The sequence below is a fragment of the Paroedura picta genome, chromosome 4, assembly GCF_049243985.1.
Source record: "Paroedura picta isolate Pp20150507F chromosome 4, Ppicta_v3.0, whole genome shotgun sequence".
NCBI classification, from domain to species: domain Eukaryota; kingdom Metazoa; phylum Chordata; class Lepidosauria; order Squamata; family Gekkonidae; genus Paroedura; species Paroedura picta.
The window spans coordinates 39,051,644-39,068,291 of record NC_135372.1 but is presented as its reverse complement, the minus strand read 5'-3'; the positions used below and the strand labels follow the sequence as shown (position 1 = coordinate 39,068,291).

General features: G+C 49.1%; 1 protein-coding gene across 1 annotated transcript in view; it reads right to left on the bottom strand.

The window, feature by feature from the left end:
• Positions 1-16,648, bottom strand: part of TNR (tenascin R) — a 536,279-nt gene extending 519,631 nt beyond the window's left edge. Inside the window, exon 1 of the mRNA XM_077332511.1 lies at positions 16,571-16,648. The gene's annotated coding sequence lies outside the window, so the exon portion shown is untranslated. The remainder of the gene's footprint in view (positions 1-16,570) is intronic.

Sequence of the window (16,648 nt, the reverse complement as noted above, 5' to 3'; positions counted from 1 at the left end):
AGGAACTCAGGACCCAGCCAAGTCCAGAAGACGCAACACAAACCTGGTTCTCCAAATTAGAGGCTACTGCTTTTAGCCAGTACCCCAAGCTGGCTTGCATTTCATTTATTAGTCCACAGCCAGGTAGAGAAGCAAGGACAGAAAACTTAACAAAGGTGGGTGTCCGTTTCCAAGGCAAAACTGATAAAATCCAGGAAGGAAAGAAGGGAAATTGCAGTGGCAAAGGGCACAGGAGAAGGGGCAGCAAGAGAATTCTTATGCTTCTCAACAGGGAGAAGCTCCAACTTTTAATGACACGAAATCACAGCATCAGGGAAGCAGAGGTAATTTATGGAGAAGCCGAGAATGGCCAGCTTTGACACCCATGGACGGGAGATGTCAGCTCGACATCTGTTCCTGACACTTCAACAACTAATTATTTCTCCACACGCTGCAGTCAGGTTGCTGGAAAAGCCCTGGGGTGGTCTCAGCCCTGTCAATAAATCCACATTGGACTAGCTAAAACAAAAATAATAAAAGGCCTCACGCCTGGCATCAAACAATCAATTGAACTTTGTGAAGGTCACCCAGCACCAGAAGGGGAGGGGAAGGGGGGAGAGGAGGGGCCTTCAGGGAGACTCGGCCTACTTGAAGGAAGACATGGAGGCAAAATGCAATCAAGGATGGCGGCGATGCTTCATGAGGAAGAAAAGGGAGGTGGGGAGGAAATTTAAAGGTAAAAGGTAAAGGTATCCCCTGGGCAAGCACCGGGTCATGTCTGACCCTTGGGGTGATGCTCTCCAGCATTTTCATGGCAGACTCAATACTGGGTGGTTTGCCAGTGCCTTCCCCAGTCATTACCGTTTACCCCCCAGCAAGCTGGGTACTCATTTTACCGACCTCGGAAGGATGGAAGTCTGAGTCAACCTTGAGCCGGCTGCTGGGATTGAATTCCCAGCCTCATGGGCAGAGCTTTCAGACAACATTTCTTACCACTCTGCGCCACAAGAGGAAATTTAGCATGAGATAAAAATCGCTATTACGAGATACGAAGCCTAAACCAAACCTGCCCGCCTGTTTCTCCTCAGTCGTTAAAAGCCAACTTAATTGTGATGCTCAAAGACAACTGGGCTTTTTTACAAACAGGGGGCCTGACCCAGCCAAAATTAAGACCTCTGGAGTGCTATTGCTTTCGGTGGGAGAAATAAGCAAGCATGACAAATCACTCCCAATAAAAACCTACAGAACTCAAAATGGGGAATGGCCATGGCTCAGGGGTAGAACTCGTGTTTTGCATGCAACAGGTCCCAGGTTCAATCCCCGTTATCTCCAGTTAAAAGGATCATGTCAGAGAATCATTGAGATGGAAGTGTTCCTCCAGGCCATCTAGTCCAACCCCCTGCTCAGTCAGCCTAAAGCATCCATGAGAAGTATCTGTCCAGCCGCTGCTTGAAGACTACCAGTGAGGGGGAGCTCACTACCTCCTTAGGCAGCCTATTCCACTGCTGAACTACTCTGACCGTGAATTTTTCCTTTGATATCTAGTCGGAACCATTCCACACACAGGGCCCGTGCTTTATGGAAGACTGCTTCCAGCCCTCCTAAAAGCAGAATACAATACCTATGATAATGTATAAATACACTGCATCTTATAACAAGCTGCTGTCAGATCACAGCCATCTTATGGTGACCCCCCCCCCGAGGTTTTCAAGGTTTTCAAGGCCTCTGCACAGCAGCCCAGATGTTCCTTGGTGGTCTCCCACCCAAATATCAACCATGGCAAACCCTGCTTAACTTCCAAGCTCCAATGGTCTGAGGCTAGTCTGGGCTACTAACCATACAGCTCACAAACATTCGATATTAGTGGGAAAGACTCCTAGAGGAAAGAATCTCGGGTAGCTTCTCCGATTTCCCATGTTTATAAAGTCAGCATTTGTAGACCACGTTAAGGCTTCTTGTTGTTAGCATGAATAAGAGAGAACAACTCGTGTTTGCTAAATAACAGAGAAGGCAGCAAAAGGGATTACTGCTGGGTACTCCAAGAGCCTTCTGGACCGGGCCAGTCTTTCTCAACATTTTTACCATTGAGAAACCCCTGGACCAGCCTTCAAGCTTTCAGAAACCCCAGAAGTGGTGTGATCATGCAGAATATAAGAAGCATTGCTGAGTGCATGCCCACCTGGAGCCCCTCCCCTTCCCACCCCGTCCAGAAAGCTAGAAGGAAGAGACCAAGGGCTCATACCAGAGATGGGGAGGAAGAGGACAGAAGGTATGTTGGCAGGCAAGGAATGGGGAATGGAAAAGGGGCAAGAGGGAAAGAGACTGCAGTGGGTCACAATTAACACTTCACTAAATATTCTCGGCTTTGGGTAGCAAAGTCTGTTTGATCAGCACCATCATTTTGGGAGTGCATCCTCCTCCTCCTTCGGGTAGAGAAAAGTGGCATATAAGAACCAACTCTTCTTCTTCTTCAGTAATATCAGGGCTCTCTCAGCCTCACCTCCCTCACAGGGTGTCTGTTGTGGGGAGAGGAAGGGGAAGGCAATTGTAAGCCGCTTTGAGACTCCTTCAGGTAGAGAAAAGAGGCATATAAGAACCAACTCTTCTTCTTCTTCAGTAATATCAGGGCTCTCTCAGCCTCACCTCCCTCACAGGGTGTCTGTTGTGGGGAGAGGAAGGGGAAGGCAATTGTAAGCCGCTTTGAGACTCCTTCAGGTAGAGAAAAGAGGCATATAAGAACCAACTCTTGTGCTTCTTCTTCTGAGTAGAATTTCCGGTTGGCTTTAATTCCCTGCAGTGCGCATCGGGGATAAACAGCAAGGGTATCCCACAGCAAGGGAATCCATGTTCCCACCAAAAACGGAGCACATTGTGAAGTTTCTAAGGACTGAATTCACAAAAACTCCCGCTGAAAGGGACAGGTTCAGAATTCAGCCACACTCCCCGCCGAGCCATCAGCATTCAGCCGGGTGTGATAAATTCATTTCCAGAAGTGCCGGCGTACCCTTTTAGTGCCACTATTACGAAGTGCAATTCATCGAAATGTTACCGCATTATTAAAGGGCATATTAGAGTAATTAACACCTACATTCCGATCCAGAATCCAATATAGAGAAATCAAAATCTGACAGCCCCCAGCTAGTTGAAGTGAAGAATGGACTTTCCAGGCATAAGGAGACAATGGCTTTGTGATCGGGATAAGGGAAGGGGTGGAGTCACATTAGGACGTGGGGGGGGGGGGTTGCCCGATATGGAGTGAAGTCCTTTGTCTAACCCAGGGGTGGGCAAACTGTGGCCCTCCAGATGTCCATGGACTACAATTCCCATGAGCCCCTGCCAGCGATGCTGGCAGGGGCTCATGGGAATTGTAGTCCATGGACATCTGGAGGGCCACAGTTTGCCCACCCCCTGGTCTAACCCAATAAACCCTACCCTGAATGGCAGCAGCTTTGCAGGGTGTGTCAGACTGGCTATCTTAACAAATAACATTCAACCAATATTTCATCGTACTAATACATATTCCATACTTGTGCAGAACTTTCAGAAGGCACCAAGAACGTGAGACGCGGAAGGCTGCAATGAAACCTCACAATGAGCTGCAAGTTAAGTTCAACCGAGCACGAGCTACCGGCCGCTTCTCTTGCTGGGCTCCTGCAAGCCCCTCCCCAAGTTAATTCAATCCAGCTCCGATTCACCATGACGTCTGAATGCAGGATCCGTGGGAAACCGGAGTGTGTTTGCTTCACTGAAGTTGGGACTTATGGATTTAGGATTGAACTGACATTTAGAATCCCGGTTTGTGTGGAGCAAGCAAGCAAGGGTTCACCAAAGCGGACTGCTTTCAGATTTCACCATGAATTGGAGCTTGATCGAAGGAGAAACCCCAGGAGGGTCTGGAGGGACTGGGGAGGAGCGTGCATGAGCAGAGCAACAAGCTGTCTCTGTGTCCAGTTAGGATTAAACTGAACTCTAAGGAATGCAGCCTTCACAGGGACCTGGGGATCCTCCAGTTTTACAGCTCATATCCAGCCGACAGAGGTCAGTTCCCCTGGAGAAAATGGCTGCTTGGGAGGTAGACTCCATAGCATTATACACCACTGAGGTCCTTCCCTGCCACAAATCCTGCCCACTCCCAACTCCACCCCCTCAAAAAAAGTCTCCAAGTATTCCCCAACCCAGAGCTGGCAACCCTAAGCCTTCATAACTACCCTGAAAAATAAATCCAGCTTGCTATTGCCCTGTGGCCTATTGGGAGTTGAGACTGCAGCATGCCTAAATCTATTCAATCCATTATAAAGATTTGAATCAGGGCCTCTAAAACCACTCTACTACTCTAGATCATTTTAACCCAAGAGGTCGCGGATTGAGTCTGACGCCATTAATGGAAGCTTCTGAATTCAAGCATGTCTCTGTAGCAGTGGAGTAGGGACTCTATTATGTGCAGACATTATGAGCAGGTCTCTCAGAGACTGTGCATTTTCCTCACCTCATCTTAATTATGAGAGTCTCAATCCCTCACTGCCACTTCAGAGATTTGTTTGCTGGATGACTGTGCTGCAGGAGGAGGAGGAGAACTTCAGGGTTACCTGGCAACCACCAAGCAAGCATCTCTGAATATGTACAGGGAAGAGGATGAGACCCCAGGCCTTGATAGTTCTAAAGCATGGTCTTGTAGGCTTCCATAGAAGCAGAGGAGAGGGCCCAGAGTAATGGGTTTAAACCAGGGGTAGTCAACCTGTGGTCCTCCAGATGTCCATGGACTACAATTCCCATGAGCCCCTGCCAGTGTTTAGGAATTGTAATCCATGAACATTTGGAGGACCACAGGTTGACTACCCCTGATTTAAACTACATGTAGAACTGTACTGGCTAGATTTCAGGCAGGGGTGGGGAGGGAAATGTTCACAGTCAGAGTAGTTCAGCAGTGGAATTGGCTGCCTAAGGAGGTGGTGAGCTTCCCCTCACTGGTGGTCTTCAGGCAGTGGCTGGACACTTACTTATCATGGATGCTTTAGGTTGATCCTGCATTGAACAGGACGAGGCTGGACTAGATGTCTTGTATGGCCCCTTCCAATTCTACAATTCTGAGCCATGGTTACTCTCTGCTATTAGATACAGATGCAGAGATTGAGCTGCATCCAAAAGGGCTACTGAGATTTTATCACCTAGCCTCACAAAACCTTCACACAAACTATTTTATTTTCTCCCCTCCCGAGCCTGTCCTCACTGTGCAGATGTTTTCATCCTCACTGTAGGCTCACAATTACACATAGATATGACGTTCAGATCTCACCTTTCTTTCCCTACAGAACTTGAGCAGGCACCCACAGAATCTCCAGGAGCGTTCCCTTCCAGTCACAGAGCACGACGAGACCTGCGGTGTCGGCAAGGTTTGCTGCGTCAGGTATTTTCAGATCCTCACCTAAAGCACATTGTCTATGTCACCTTCCATCTAGCTCCTAATCAGGTACGATGCCAAATGTGATTATTTACTCAGCCATCCAGAGTTCTTGATCCATTAGACTCCAGGCTCGGAAGCTTGTGCAGGGAACAGAGATCAAGATATTCTCCTGATGTTACCCCCCTCGCAGGGCTATTCAGAGGCATCCTGCCTCTCAGTGTCATTAGGGCTAGTGGCCACTGACAGATATAGTCTCCCTCAGTCCATCTAAAGCAGGCTTTTAAATCAGGGCTGCTTTCCCCACTTCCCACAGGTCAGGCATAGTGTGGGAGATCTCTTAATTTGCACAACTAACAGGCCGAGTGAAGGCAGGTTGGTTCGGTTTAAGATCTCAAGGGAAGAAAGACGAGTACTGCTAAGATCCTCCAGTGATGCAGAAGAGTTGTTGGTGGGTGGAAGGTGCTGTCAAGTCACTGCTGACTTCATTGTTACATTTATATTCTGCTGTTCTCAGCACAGCTGCCCCAGAGGTTTTTTCAAGGGAAGAGTCATTCAGAGGTGGCTCGTCCTTGCCTTGAGGTCTCCTTCCAAGCAACTTCCTTGGTGGTCCCCCATCCAAATACTAATGAGGACTGACCCTGCTTAGCTTCTGAGATCTGAGTTGGCTGGGTCATCCGGGTCAGAGTAAGTAGCAAAGTTATATCTTGAGCAGGCTTTCTCAACTAGGGTTTCACAAAACCCTGGGTTTTCTTGACGGCCCTGGAAGGGTTTCCCCGAATGGGTGGGAGTTAATTATTTAAAATACATTCTTTACATTTGTAAGACATGTATTCAGTGGGCTTGTCAACCAGCCCCCCTCGAAAATGGCCAATGATGGGCCTGGAGGGGGTGGGGAGGGGAGGGGGCCTAGGTGGGCATGTCCACAGCTCTGCTTCCCAACCATATTCTGCACGATTGTGCCACTTCTGGGGTTTCACCCAGAAGAACGTTTCAGGGGGTTCTGACCAGTGAAGAGAATGGTTGATCTAGATCTATCTATGCTTGCAGCCATCACTATGACGGCAATCAGCAAATTCCTCAATTTAAGCACGCATGGAGCCGAGTCGTATTTCCTTCAGTCCGTACGATATGCCTCCCCGCCGACCAACGACGTGAACTATAGAAAAGTACCAGAAAACGATAAAGAATATGCACAACCAACTTAATGAAGAGAATAAATGGTGAATTGCCATGTATTAGTTTGCTGATTTCCCTTTTGGTGGTTTCTATACATTATGTTACATAACAGTGTTTAATTTATGGTCATGCCCAACCATGCATTACAATTTTAAGGCTTCTGGCAAAGCAACAATAAATGTTTTACAAGCACGGAAAACATCTTCCGCCCACGAGATACACAACTGAATGTGGTGACTCCAGTCTAAGCCCACTGAAAGGACTTATCACCACATGGGGAGTGGTTGCAATTGTAAGGGCTAGATCTCTAAAATAACAATTCTCAGACCTTTCGAGATACCACCGCTCACCTTGTAAAGCCACTTCATGCTCCATTTCCCTTCTCTAATATAGAAGAAGAGCTGGCTTTTTAATACCATGCTAATCACTACCTGAAGGAGTCCCAAAATGGCTTGCAAGCACCTTTCCCTTCCTCCTCCCACAACCGACCCCCTGTGAGGTAGGTGAGGCCGAGGGAGCTCTGAGAGAACTGATCTGCATGAACAGCTCTAAGAGAACTCTGACTGCTCCAAGGTCACCCAAGGGAGGAGGAGTGGGGAATCAAATCTGGTTCTCCACATTAGAATCTACTGCTCTTAACCATTATACCATGCCAACCACCTCTGCCAGCAAGACTCTCATAATAGTTAATGCTGAACCTTCTAAATTCTAATTTCCATGTTTGCACGTTTATTTTGAGACTGGGCATCAGCTGTCCTTCACGGCTACTGAGACATTATGTGGCGGCAACCCCAAATTTCCCACCAAGCTTCTCCTGGACCTCCTCTTCCCTTTGAGCCTTGCAACTAACCTGCAAGAGGTCCATGCCTTCCTTTGGGATCCCGGCCCGCGGTTTGAGAACCACAGCCCTAAAAGGAGACCCCAGTTTCTTTCCCTTGCATTTAATGGCTGACACGGTTTTCATCCTAAAATGTTATGTCCCAAGCACTTTGAATTCTGAAAACAGGGAGAAAACGTGACCAAATTGCTCACAAAAACAGAAATGTGGTGAACCTCCTGAGTTTTGACCAACAGCTGCAGAGGACTGGGATGAGGCATAACCTGGCGTAATCCCCCCTCGTCTGGATGCACTGAAGGGAGTGGGGCAATATTTTTGTACCACTCTCCTTAGTCTGTTTGAACAGATGTTCTGCTCCACCTGCTTAGGGCTACATCGTGGCTTCAGAACAAATTGGCGGGGAGTGGACACTTCCCCTCCAATTTTACTCACCTCTTTTCATAATTAGTTCCTCTGAAACATTTCTGTTAAACATATTCAACGAACGGTGTTTGTGGCTCTGCTGTTTCACCAATGTTTTGCCATTAGACCTTCCCGTCCCTTCTTAGACTTGGTGAGGCCCAGGCAGAGTGAGTCATTGAACAATGAACCGAAGATATAGAATGACAGACAAACATCGCAAGCGCATCCATCTTTTTAGCACCAGCATCCTCAAGATACACCCGAATGCCAGCTGTGTGTTTATTGACAACCGATTTCTACATCTCGGTTCGATGTTCAGCCAGGCCTCCGGCATTCTTGGAGGGCAGAAACAGAAGAATCTCTTCTGCAGAAAGATTCTGTTCCTACCCCCCGAAAGAAGTGGAGACCAGAGGACACATCTTCTTCCACTGCCCACTTTACGGTGTGGCACGATCCAAACACATCCGCCCACTAATAGATGCGATGCCATTTCAAACTAACGCAGAGCGGATTAGAGAACTTCTTCCAGATGAAAAGAAGAAGAGTTGGTTCTTATATGCTGCTTTTCTTTACCCGAAGGAGACTCAAAGCGGCTTACATTCTCCTTCCCTTTCCTCTCCCCACAACAGACACCCTGTGAGGGAGGTGAGGCTGAGAGAGCCCTGATATTACTGAAGAAGAAGATTTGGTTCTTATATGCCGCTTTTCTCTACCCGAAGGAGACTCAAAGCGGCCTACAATCCCCCTTCCTCTCCCCTGTGAGGGAGGTGAGGTTGAGGGAGCCCTGATATTACTGAAGAAGAAGATTTGGTTCTTATATGCCGATTTTCTCTACTCACTTCTGGTTAAATTTTGGCTAGTCACAGTTCTCCTAGAGCTGTTCTTGCAGCTCCATTTACCTCACAGGGCATTTGTTGTGGGGAGAGGAGGGGAAAGATGTATGTAAGCTGCTTTGGGACTCCTTTGGGTAGGGAAAAGCAGGGTATAAAAGAAAAGCTCCTCCTCTTCCATCTTCATTTTCATTATCCTTCTCCATGGCTCTTTGATTTCCCACTTCTCCCCATGCAGCCAGCTGGGTGACCTTGGGCTAGTCACAGTTCTCTTAGGGCTGTTCTTGCAGAGCAGTTCTCTTAGAGATCTCTCAGCCCCTCCTACCTCACAGGGTGTATGTTGTAGGGAAAATAGCTGTAAGCTGTTTTGGGGCTCCTTTGGGTCGTGAAAAGCAGGTTATTAAAAACCAATTCTTCCAAAACCTACGAGATGGAAATAAAATAAAATAAAAGCCATTTTCAAAAGAGAAACCAAGAGAAACTTTCCACTATGCCAGCCAGCCAAAAGCAAATTAGATGTAGGCCAAAACCCGAGATCAAAACAATTGCAAAGTTGCAAATGAAACCACACCGAGTTACACAAGCAACAGGGATCACTGCCAAAGCCCCTAACAAGGGAAGTGTGTGTGTGTGTGTGGGGGGGGGGCTGAAGCTGGGAATAATGACAATGATTGCTCCATGTACCATCATTTCCAATACACCCTAGAGATCCCACTAAGCAGAGACGGTCAGGAGCCCACCCCCTGCCCCGGCAGCCTTTGTGAGCGCACTGCCTCTCCTTCCATCACTGTCTCCAAAGCCAGCGTGGCGCCAAGGGAGGCAAGGGCTCCTGTGGCATCTGGCTGCTTCCAGGCGCCCGGGTGCCAGGGGAGGGCGATCAAGACGGATGGGTGGGTGTCGGGCCCCAGAGCACCTTCTCCATCACTCTCCTCCCGCCCTCCCCTTTCTTTCTTGAACTGATCAAATTACGGCCCGAAATCACCGAATACATATTTTATTATGCGGGTAATTTAAAGAACGAGGACAAGTTGGGGGATTCGTAAGCCACCGTCGTATCAGAAGACAAAGTGTGGCCATTAATCTCTTAAGGAAGAAACCAGAGGAGAGAGAAGAGGCCGGGAAGGGAGCCGGGAATAGACGCACCTCTCCTGTCCTCCTCCTCTGCTGGCTCCTCGGGCACACTTATAAACAAGCCAGCCAGCCGCTCTAAATAAGGTTCATTTGCATTGCAGATGGATCTCTGCAGGGCTTCTTCCCTCCCCGCCCCCCTTGCTCTTCTCCCGGCAAAGCAATTGTGTAAATAACAGGCATTGTTCTCCCAACTTGTTTATGTAAATGACTCCTGCACATTTGTCATCCCCGAATCCCTTGTAAGCCCTGATGCGCCAGGGGGAAGGAAAGGATGCCCTGCTTCTCCAGGAGGGACCCCCTCCTCCCAGAAGGCCATGCCAAGCAGCCCAGCCACCCCTGGGCCACCACATACAAGCAGCAGAACCAAGAGGGGGAGGTTTTCCTGGACTGCCCAAGCTGAGGTTGTGGGCAGAGCAATCTCAAGCTTCCCTCAGACCATGATGGGGAAGCAAAATCTCTGTGCGTGGACCGGAAGTGCCCTGTTGGAGGGAAGTTCAGCAGAGGGTGTTCTTCTATAGGGCAGGGGTGGCCAAACTGTGGTTCTCCAGATCTCCATGGTCTACAATTTGCATGCTGACAGAAGCTCATGGGAATTGTAGTCCATGGACATCTAGAGAGCCACAGTTTGGCCACCCCTGCTATCGGGAGACTGACTCACAGAGAGCAGCAGTGGCCCACTATGGGAACATCTGCCTGGTATAAGGGGACCAGAATTTAGGGACTGTAAGGTGGGACATGAACATATCAGGTCATGTCACCTGATAAATGTTTAATGCATTTTAAAACCATATAAAAAAATTAACTCCCACCCATTCGGGAAACCCTTCCAGAGCCATCAAAAAAAAAATCCAGGGTTTCACAAAACCCTGGTTGAGTGAGTTTGGGTTAGAATGTCAGACTGGGATGTGGGAGTCCCAGGTTCAAACCTCACCCTGCCAGGGAAGCTTGCTGGATGACCTGGGGCCAGACACAATTCATTAGCCTGACCTGCCTCACAGGGTAAACGGTTGTGAGCAGCATTGGTGGGTCAGTCATTCTGTGTTCCCACTGGGGAGGGGCTGAGAGAGTTCAGATAGAACTGTGACTGGCCCAAGGTCACCCAGCTGGCTCAATATGAAGGAGGACGGGAAATTGAGCTCAGTTCTCCAGAGTAGAGACAGACAGATTCTGTACCTTCCCTTCCTCTCCCCATCACAGAAACCCTGTGAGGTAGGTGAGGCTGAGAGACTTCTGACAGGACTGCTCAGTCAGAACAGCACTATCAGGACTGTGAGGAGCCCAAGGTCACCCAGGCGGCTGCATTTGGAGGAGCAGGGAATCAAACCTGGCTTTCCAAATTAGAAGCCGCCAGGCTTAACCACTCAGCCAGCAAGACTCTCGTATCAGTTAATGCCCCTGGAAATTCTGCAAAACACGAAGCTTCCTTCTGCTGTTCAGAAGTATGCTGCCTCTGAACACAGAAGCTTGATTTATCCATCATGCCTAAGGACCCACCCTTGACTCCTTAGAACCTCTTCTGAAGCCACCTATGCTAGTGAATGTTAAAGGTGCATTGCAAGATTGGACCAGTGGTTTACTTAATCCAGCACCTAGTCCCACCCAACATCCACCCAGGTATTCTGGAAGGCCTGTTAACAGGCAGAGGGACTGAGGGCTTTTTGCCGTGTGACTCCTAGCACTAGCATGCATCTCTGGAGGTGGAAATCCCCTTAATCATCATGGCTAGCTGCCTGTGAGGGCTTCGTGCTATATCAATCTAACCATCCACCCAAAGTCATCAAGGCCTGACCTAGATAGCCCAGGCAAGTCCAATCCCACTAAATCTTGGAAGCTAAGCAGGGCTGACCCTGGCTAGTATTTGAAGGGGAGACCTCCAAGGGTTTGGGTGGTAGTTCCACTAGGGGCCAGGACACAGGGGCAGGGAATGACAAACCACCTCTTAGGATCCCTTGCCTGGCTGTCAGATAATCCATAGATCTTCTGGCTATATTTCACACACCACACGATAAATAAATAAGCCACCCATCCCCTATTAAAAGGATCTCATGGTGCTGAAAGCCCTAAGCATGGATGTTGATGGGTAAAGTTTAGTCCTGCAGATCCTGCTTCACCTCCACAGCACAAGACCCAGAGCACAGAATTTCTCCCTAACTAGTTTACTGCTTGGCCACCAGGATCATGCACAAACTGGCTTGCATTGTAAATTCTTCCGTTTGATCTTAGCCTTCGGGTACTAATGATCATTTCTGCGCTAAAGACATTCAATTATCTTTTTCTGTCCCTGATCTTTCTTCCTCTCCCCCCCTCCCCCGCCCACCAACTTGTTTGTTGTCGATTTCCTCGAGGTTATCTAATAATTCCCTTAACCTTTAAGGAGTTAAGTGGAATTTTTTATTTCGCCTGTTCTCTGTCTCATTATCTCTGGCTAGTACTTGTGGATTTCTTTCTCTCCTGCTAGAAATGTGATTTTTGCGGGTGGGAAAAGAGGAGCTTTTTGAGGTCCCCCCCCCCTTTCTTCTCATATTTCATTAACCACCAAAATCTGGTGCTTTCAGCTTCTTCCTGGTTTGAAGAATCATACTTTTCTTTCTATGCCTGCTCTTTAGTTAATTCTTTGATTTTATTTTGGGTGACAATATGCCTTCGTAGTTTATACAGCTTTGCTCTGGTCTGATCCTAGACCTCTGATCTCCGTTGTGCACCCTTCTGTTCACCTTATTCCCCCATCTTTGCCATCTGACTTTTCTTGCTTCCTCTCCATCTGTGACCGTGTCCCTTCTGTATCCAGTTCAAGATCGCTTTGAACTGCCAAGAGGGTCCACTCCACAGCTTGGTCACATCTTTCTCTGTGGCTTTAACTTCAGTGGCCTGCTTGATCGCTTCATTTGGGCTCGGGTCCATTTTGTTTTTCTTTCTACCTGTTCAGCTCATTTACTTCTCTTTGTTGGCTTGGATTTCTTAACTCCATTCCATCCTCCCATCTTTCCTTTCCCCCTACTAAGACCTGTCTTGTGGCCCCGATGACACACTCCTTAAAACAGGAGGCAACTGGCCCTGGGTGTGTGCCTGGGGGGGGGGGGAGGTGTTCCACCAATAGGAAGAAGGCAGTCTGAGCGATCTGCCCGGCAACCGCTAACAAAATGGACTGCCTTTTTCCTATTGGTTGAATGTGCCCTGCTTAGAAAGCAACTGCTTCCTTCTAGCCTAGAGTTTCTCCATTGCTGTGGCTGGAAAGGGTGAGTCCATGTGGCTGATGCTGCTCCTGGTAAGGGACCGCTGGATGGGACCACACTGTCTGCTAGGACAGGAGTAGTCAACCTGTGGTCTTCCAGATGTTCATGGAGCGTTTGCTGGCAGGGGCTCATGGGAATGCTAGTCCATGCACACCTGGAGGACCACAGGCTGACCACCCCTGTGCTAGGAGCTGTTTGGCCGCAAGGGAGCCTTGGCCCCCGCACACCTGCTGTTTCAGAGGAGCTGTCTCTACTCAGAGGAGAGCCTGTTTCAGAGGAGCTGTCCATCCCAGGACTTGGTTTGGCCTCTGAAGAACAAACTTCAGAGGCCCCTGCCCTTGCTCTGCCTTGCTGATGTTCACACTGGCAAGGAGGAGGGCTAGGGGGCACACCCATCTGCCCCACTGGCTCCAAGAGCTGCCCACCCATGCTCTTGCTAGGCAGCCAGGCCAGGACAGGCCTTGAACCCAGCTGGTGCGTCCACATCAAGGAGCTGAGCTGGGGCTCCAAAGGCCCAGAGATGTGGCCTTTACCAGCAACCAAGCCTCAGCCAGCGTGGTGACCGGCTTCCTTGATGTGCATCTGCCTGCCCCACCCGCCCCAAGAGGTGCCTGCCCATGCCTTCTTGCCAAGCAGCCAGTCCTGGGCAGGCCTCTGACCCCTGGTGTGTCACCATCAAGCAGCTGAGTAGGGGCTCTGGAGGCTCAGAGGTGTGGACTTCACCTTTGCTCCATGACCATGGGCCAGCCAGCCTAACCTATCTCAGAGGATTGCTGTCAGGATAAAAAGCAAGGGAGGGGAGAGAAATATTAGAAGCGGCTTTAGATGTCCAGTGAGGAGAAAAGCAGGGCAGAAAAGCTGCCCCAAGGACCAGGGTCAATCTATCTTGCTTCCTAGAAATGACCAAGGAGAAGTCTCCAGGCATCACAGGAGAGGAAGTTCCAAGAACAAATATGGGCCTTTTCTGGGAAGGCATCCCTTGGTTATATCGGCAGAGCTTTCTTCAATCGAAGAGAACTCATTTCAGTGCCCTATGGAGGCTCAAAGGAAATTCAGAGAAGCTGTCCATGGTCCTGAATTTTATCCCCAGACCAGCTGGTATCAGATTCTGTGCTACCACTACAGTCCTTGGGACTAGCATTATCAAGAGGAATTCTCTTCATTCCTCTTTACTCAATTTGTCCTTGAAACCCAACAATTCATTTATCTTACCGTTCCTACCCTCCTCCTCCTAGAACGCCCCAGATGGTGTAACATTTAAAAAGTTACAAAAGAGTGCCCAGAGCTTCTACTGCAGGAGAATAAGAGGGATTTTTAACAAGCAAATTTCAGAAAGATCTCATTCCCTGTAATCGTGCTCCTTGGGACCTTACCGAGCAAGGCAATTTCTGCAAGAACTTGATTTCATCCTGTGTGCCAAGCCAGCGTTTGTATCACATGCCAGTCATGCAATCTGTACAGAAACCACAGCTTTAAGGCAGCTAAACAGATCATTAAGTGTCAGTGTGAGCAGAAGCTACTTTGGACCCGGTTTGACTTCGCTGGGGGATATCACACACATGAATAATAATTACAAACATGAATAATAAAGGGTTCTTCAGGAACTGCAGCTGGAAGAACCCACACTTAAATGCTACTCCCAACTCTTTTAACATCTCCATTCAAACAGAGACCTTAACATATCACCTGGGAAGGATTTAGATTAGCCTTCTCCCTGTGGGACTAGCTTTCCACATGCAGGGTAGGGTTGCAGTCGAGCAGGGGTTTGCTCCCAACCATCTGGTAGTTATGGATGGGGAGGGGCAACATAACCTCCAGCCCAACCTTGGAAAGAGGAACGACAGAACCATTCTCTAATCTCCCAGAGTTTTTGCCTCAGGGACTCCTAGTGATGTTAAAGCATGGGCCAGAATGTGTGATTTCCTGGAAGCTCCCATTTCACTTCTCAAAGGGAAAGTAAGGTGGTCGCAGAACCAAGAACACAGGCATTAAACACTGACTTACCTGGGCTGGTGGTGGCAGCAGAATTATTGCATGCCTGGGCCAATGAAGGAAAATGAAGCTGATCGTCTGCTCTCACACTTAAGGACGTGCCCTTAGTTGGCACATGTCAGGAGTTCTCAGTAATACTGAAAAAGCTTCACGTACCTTGGCTAAGTAATCCTTCTAAAAAACCTGATAGGTCAGTTTTATCCCCCTATCACAGACCAAGAAGCAGAAGAGTTGGTTCTCACCCCCTGCTTTTCACTCCTCGAAAGAGTCTCAAAGCAGCCTACAGTCACCTGCCCATCCTCTCCACACAACAGACACCTTGCGAGGTAGGTGAGGCCGAGAGATCTCTGAGAGAACTGTGACTGGCCCAAGGCCACCCAGCGGGCTGCACGGGGAGGAGGAATGGGGAATCGAACCCAGAGCAAAGGTGGAGAAGGGAAACAAATGTTTGCAAAGGACACCTGATAGCCGAAACACACTTGTGCAGAATGACGCTCCACGGACTTCAACGGGACTTCCTCCTAGGTAAGCGTTTACAGGACTGCAGCCCACTTAAGCTGTTATTTATATAGCTCAGGGGGGGGGGGTGGGCTCTTGAATTCGGGAGGGTTGAATCTGTCAAAGGAGGAAAGGGATGGCACGTTGGCGGAGGCGTGACATACAGCTCTCAGTCGCACCATGGCAGAGGCACGACCAAAGTCTGAAGGGTCCCATTTTTCAAAGGTTTGATCGATACCGCGCGAAGCCGTGCACATCCCGCCGGATGTCATGCAGTGCAACGAGCATGCTTGGCAATCATTACAACTGCAAGCTCGAAGGAGTCCTGCTCCTACCCCCCTCCCCCCCCCGGCTCATCCGTCACTTCCACACTCCTGCTCCCGAGGAATCCAGAGAGACCCGTTCCATTAGAACAGCGGTTCTCAACCTTCCTAATGCCGCGACCCTTTAATACAGTTCCTCATGTTGGGGTGACCCCCAACCATGAAATTACGCAAGGGTTCTTTCACGGAAATTAAACCGAAACTGACCAATGGTGTGAAGATCCATTGTTCAGGATTGTATATAAACTGGTTTTTTTCCGGGGTTCCGCAGTTCAGTTCTGCCTCTTGTCCCACCATGCCGATCTCGCTCTTTTCTGCTCCTCCAGACAGACAAACGCTCTATTTTGATCTACCCTGCAAGGCTGTTGTGTGGATGGTGCCTCCCCAGCCAAGCTGCTTGCCCTGCTGCAAGGGTCATTCGACCCCCAAAGGGGTCCTGATCCCCAGGTTGAGACCCGTTCCCTTAGAGGGACTCTGCATCCCGCCACCTCAACTGACAGGGCTCCTTGCGAGGAGCGTTTTTGCTTTCTTCCCTGTGCCAACAGGAGCCTCCCAGTCGACAGCGACTCGAGGCAGAGCAGTTAATCCCCTCGGATTCTGATGCATCCAGGAAGCCCACTTCCCCCTCGCTAGTGGCGGCGGCATACCTTCCCACTATTATGAAGATGGCCCTGTGAATAGATGTTTGCTTTGTTCACTCCATTCGCTCAGGCGCCACTTGGAATGCATAAAAATGCCGCCGCTTGTCTATTCATCATCTCCTCTACCTGCAAAAGAGGCTTTTATCTCCGCCGCTTAGGCTCCCACGGCGGCCCGCGCAGCTGTCGGCGTCGATACCGTCTCTA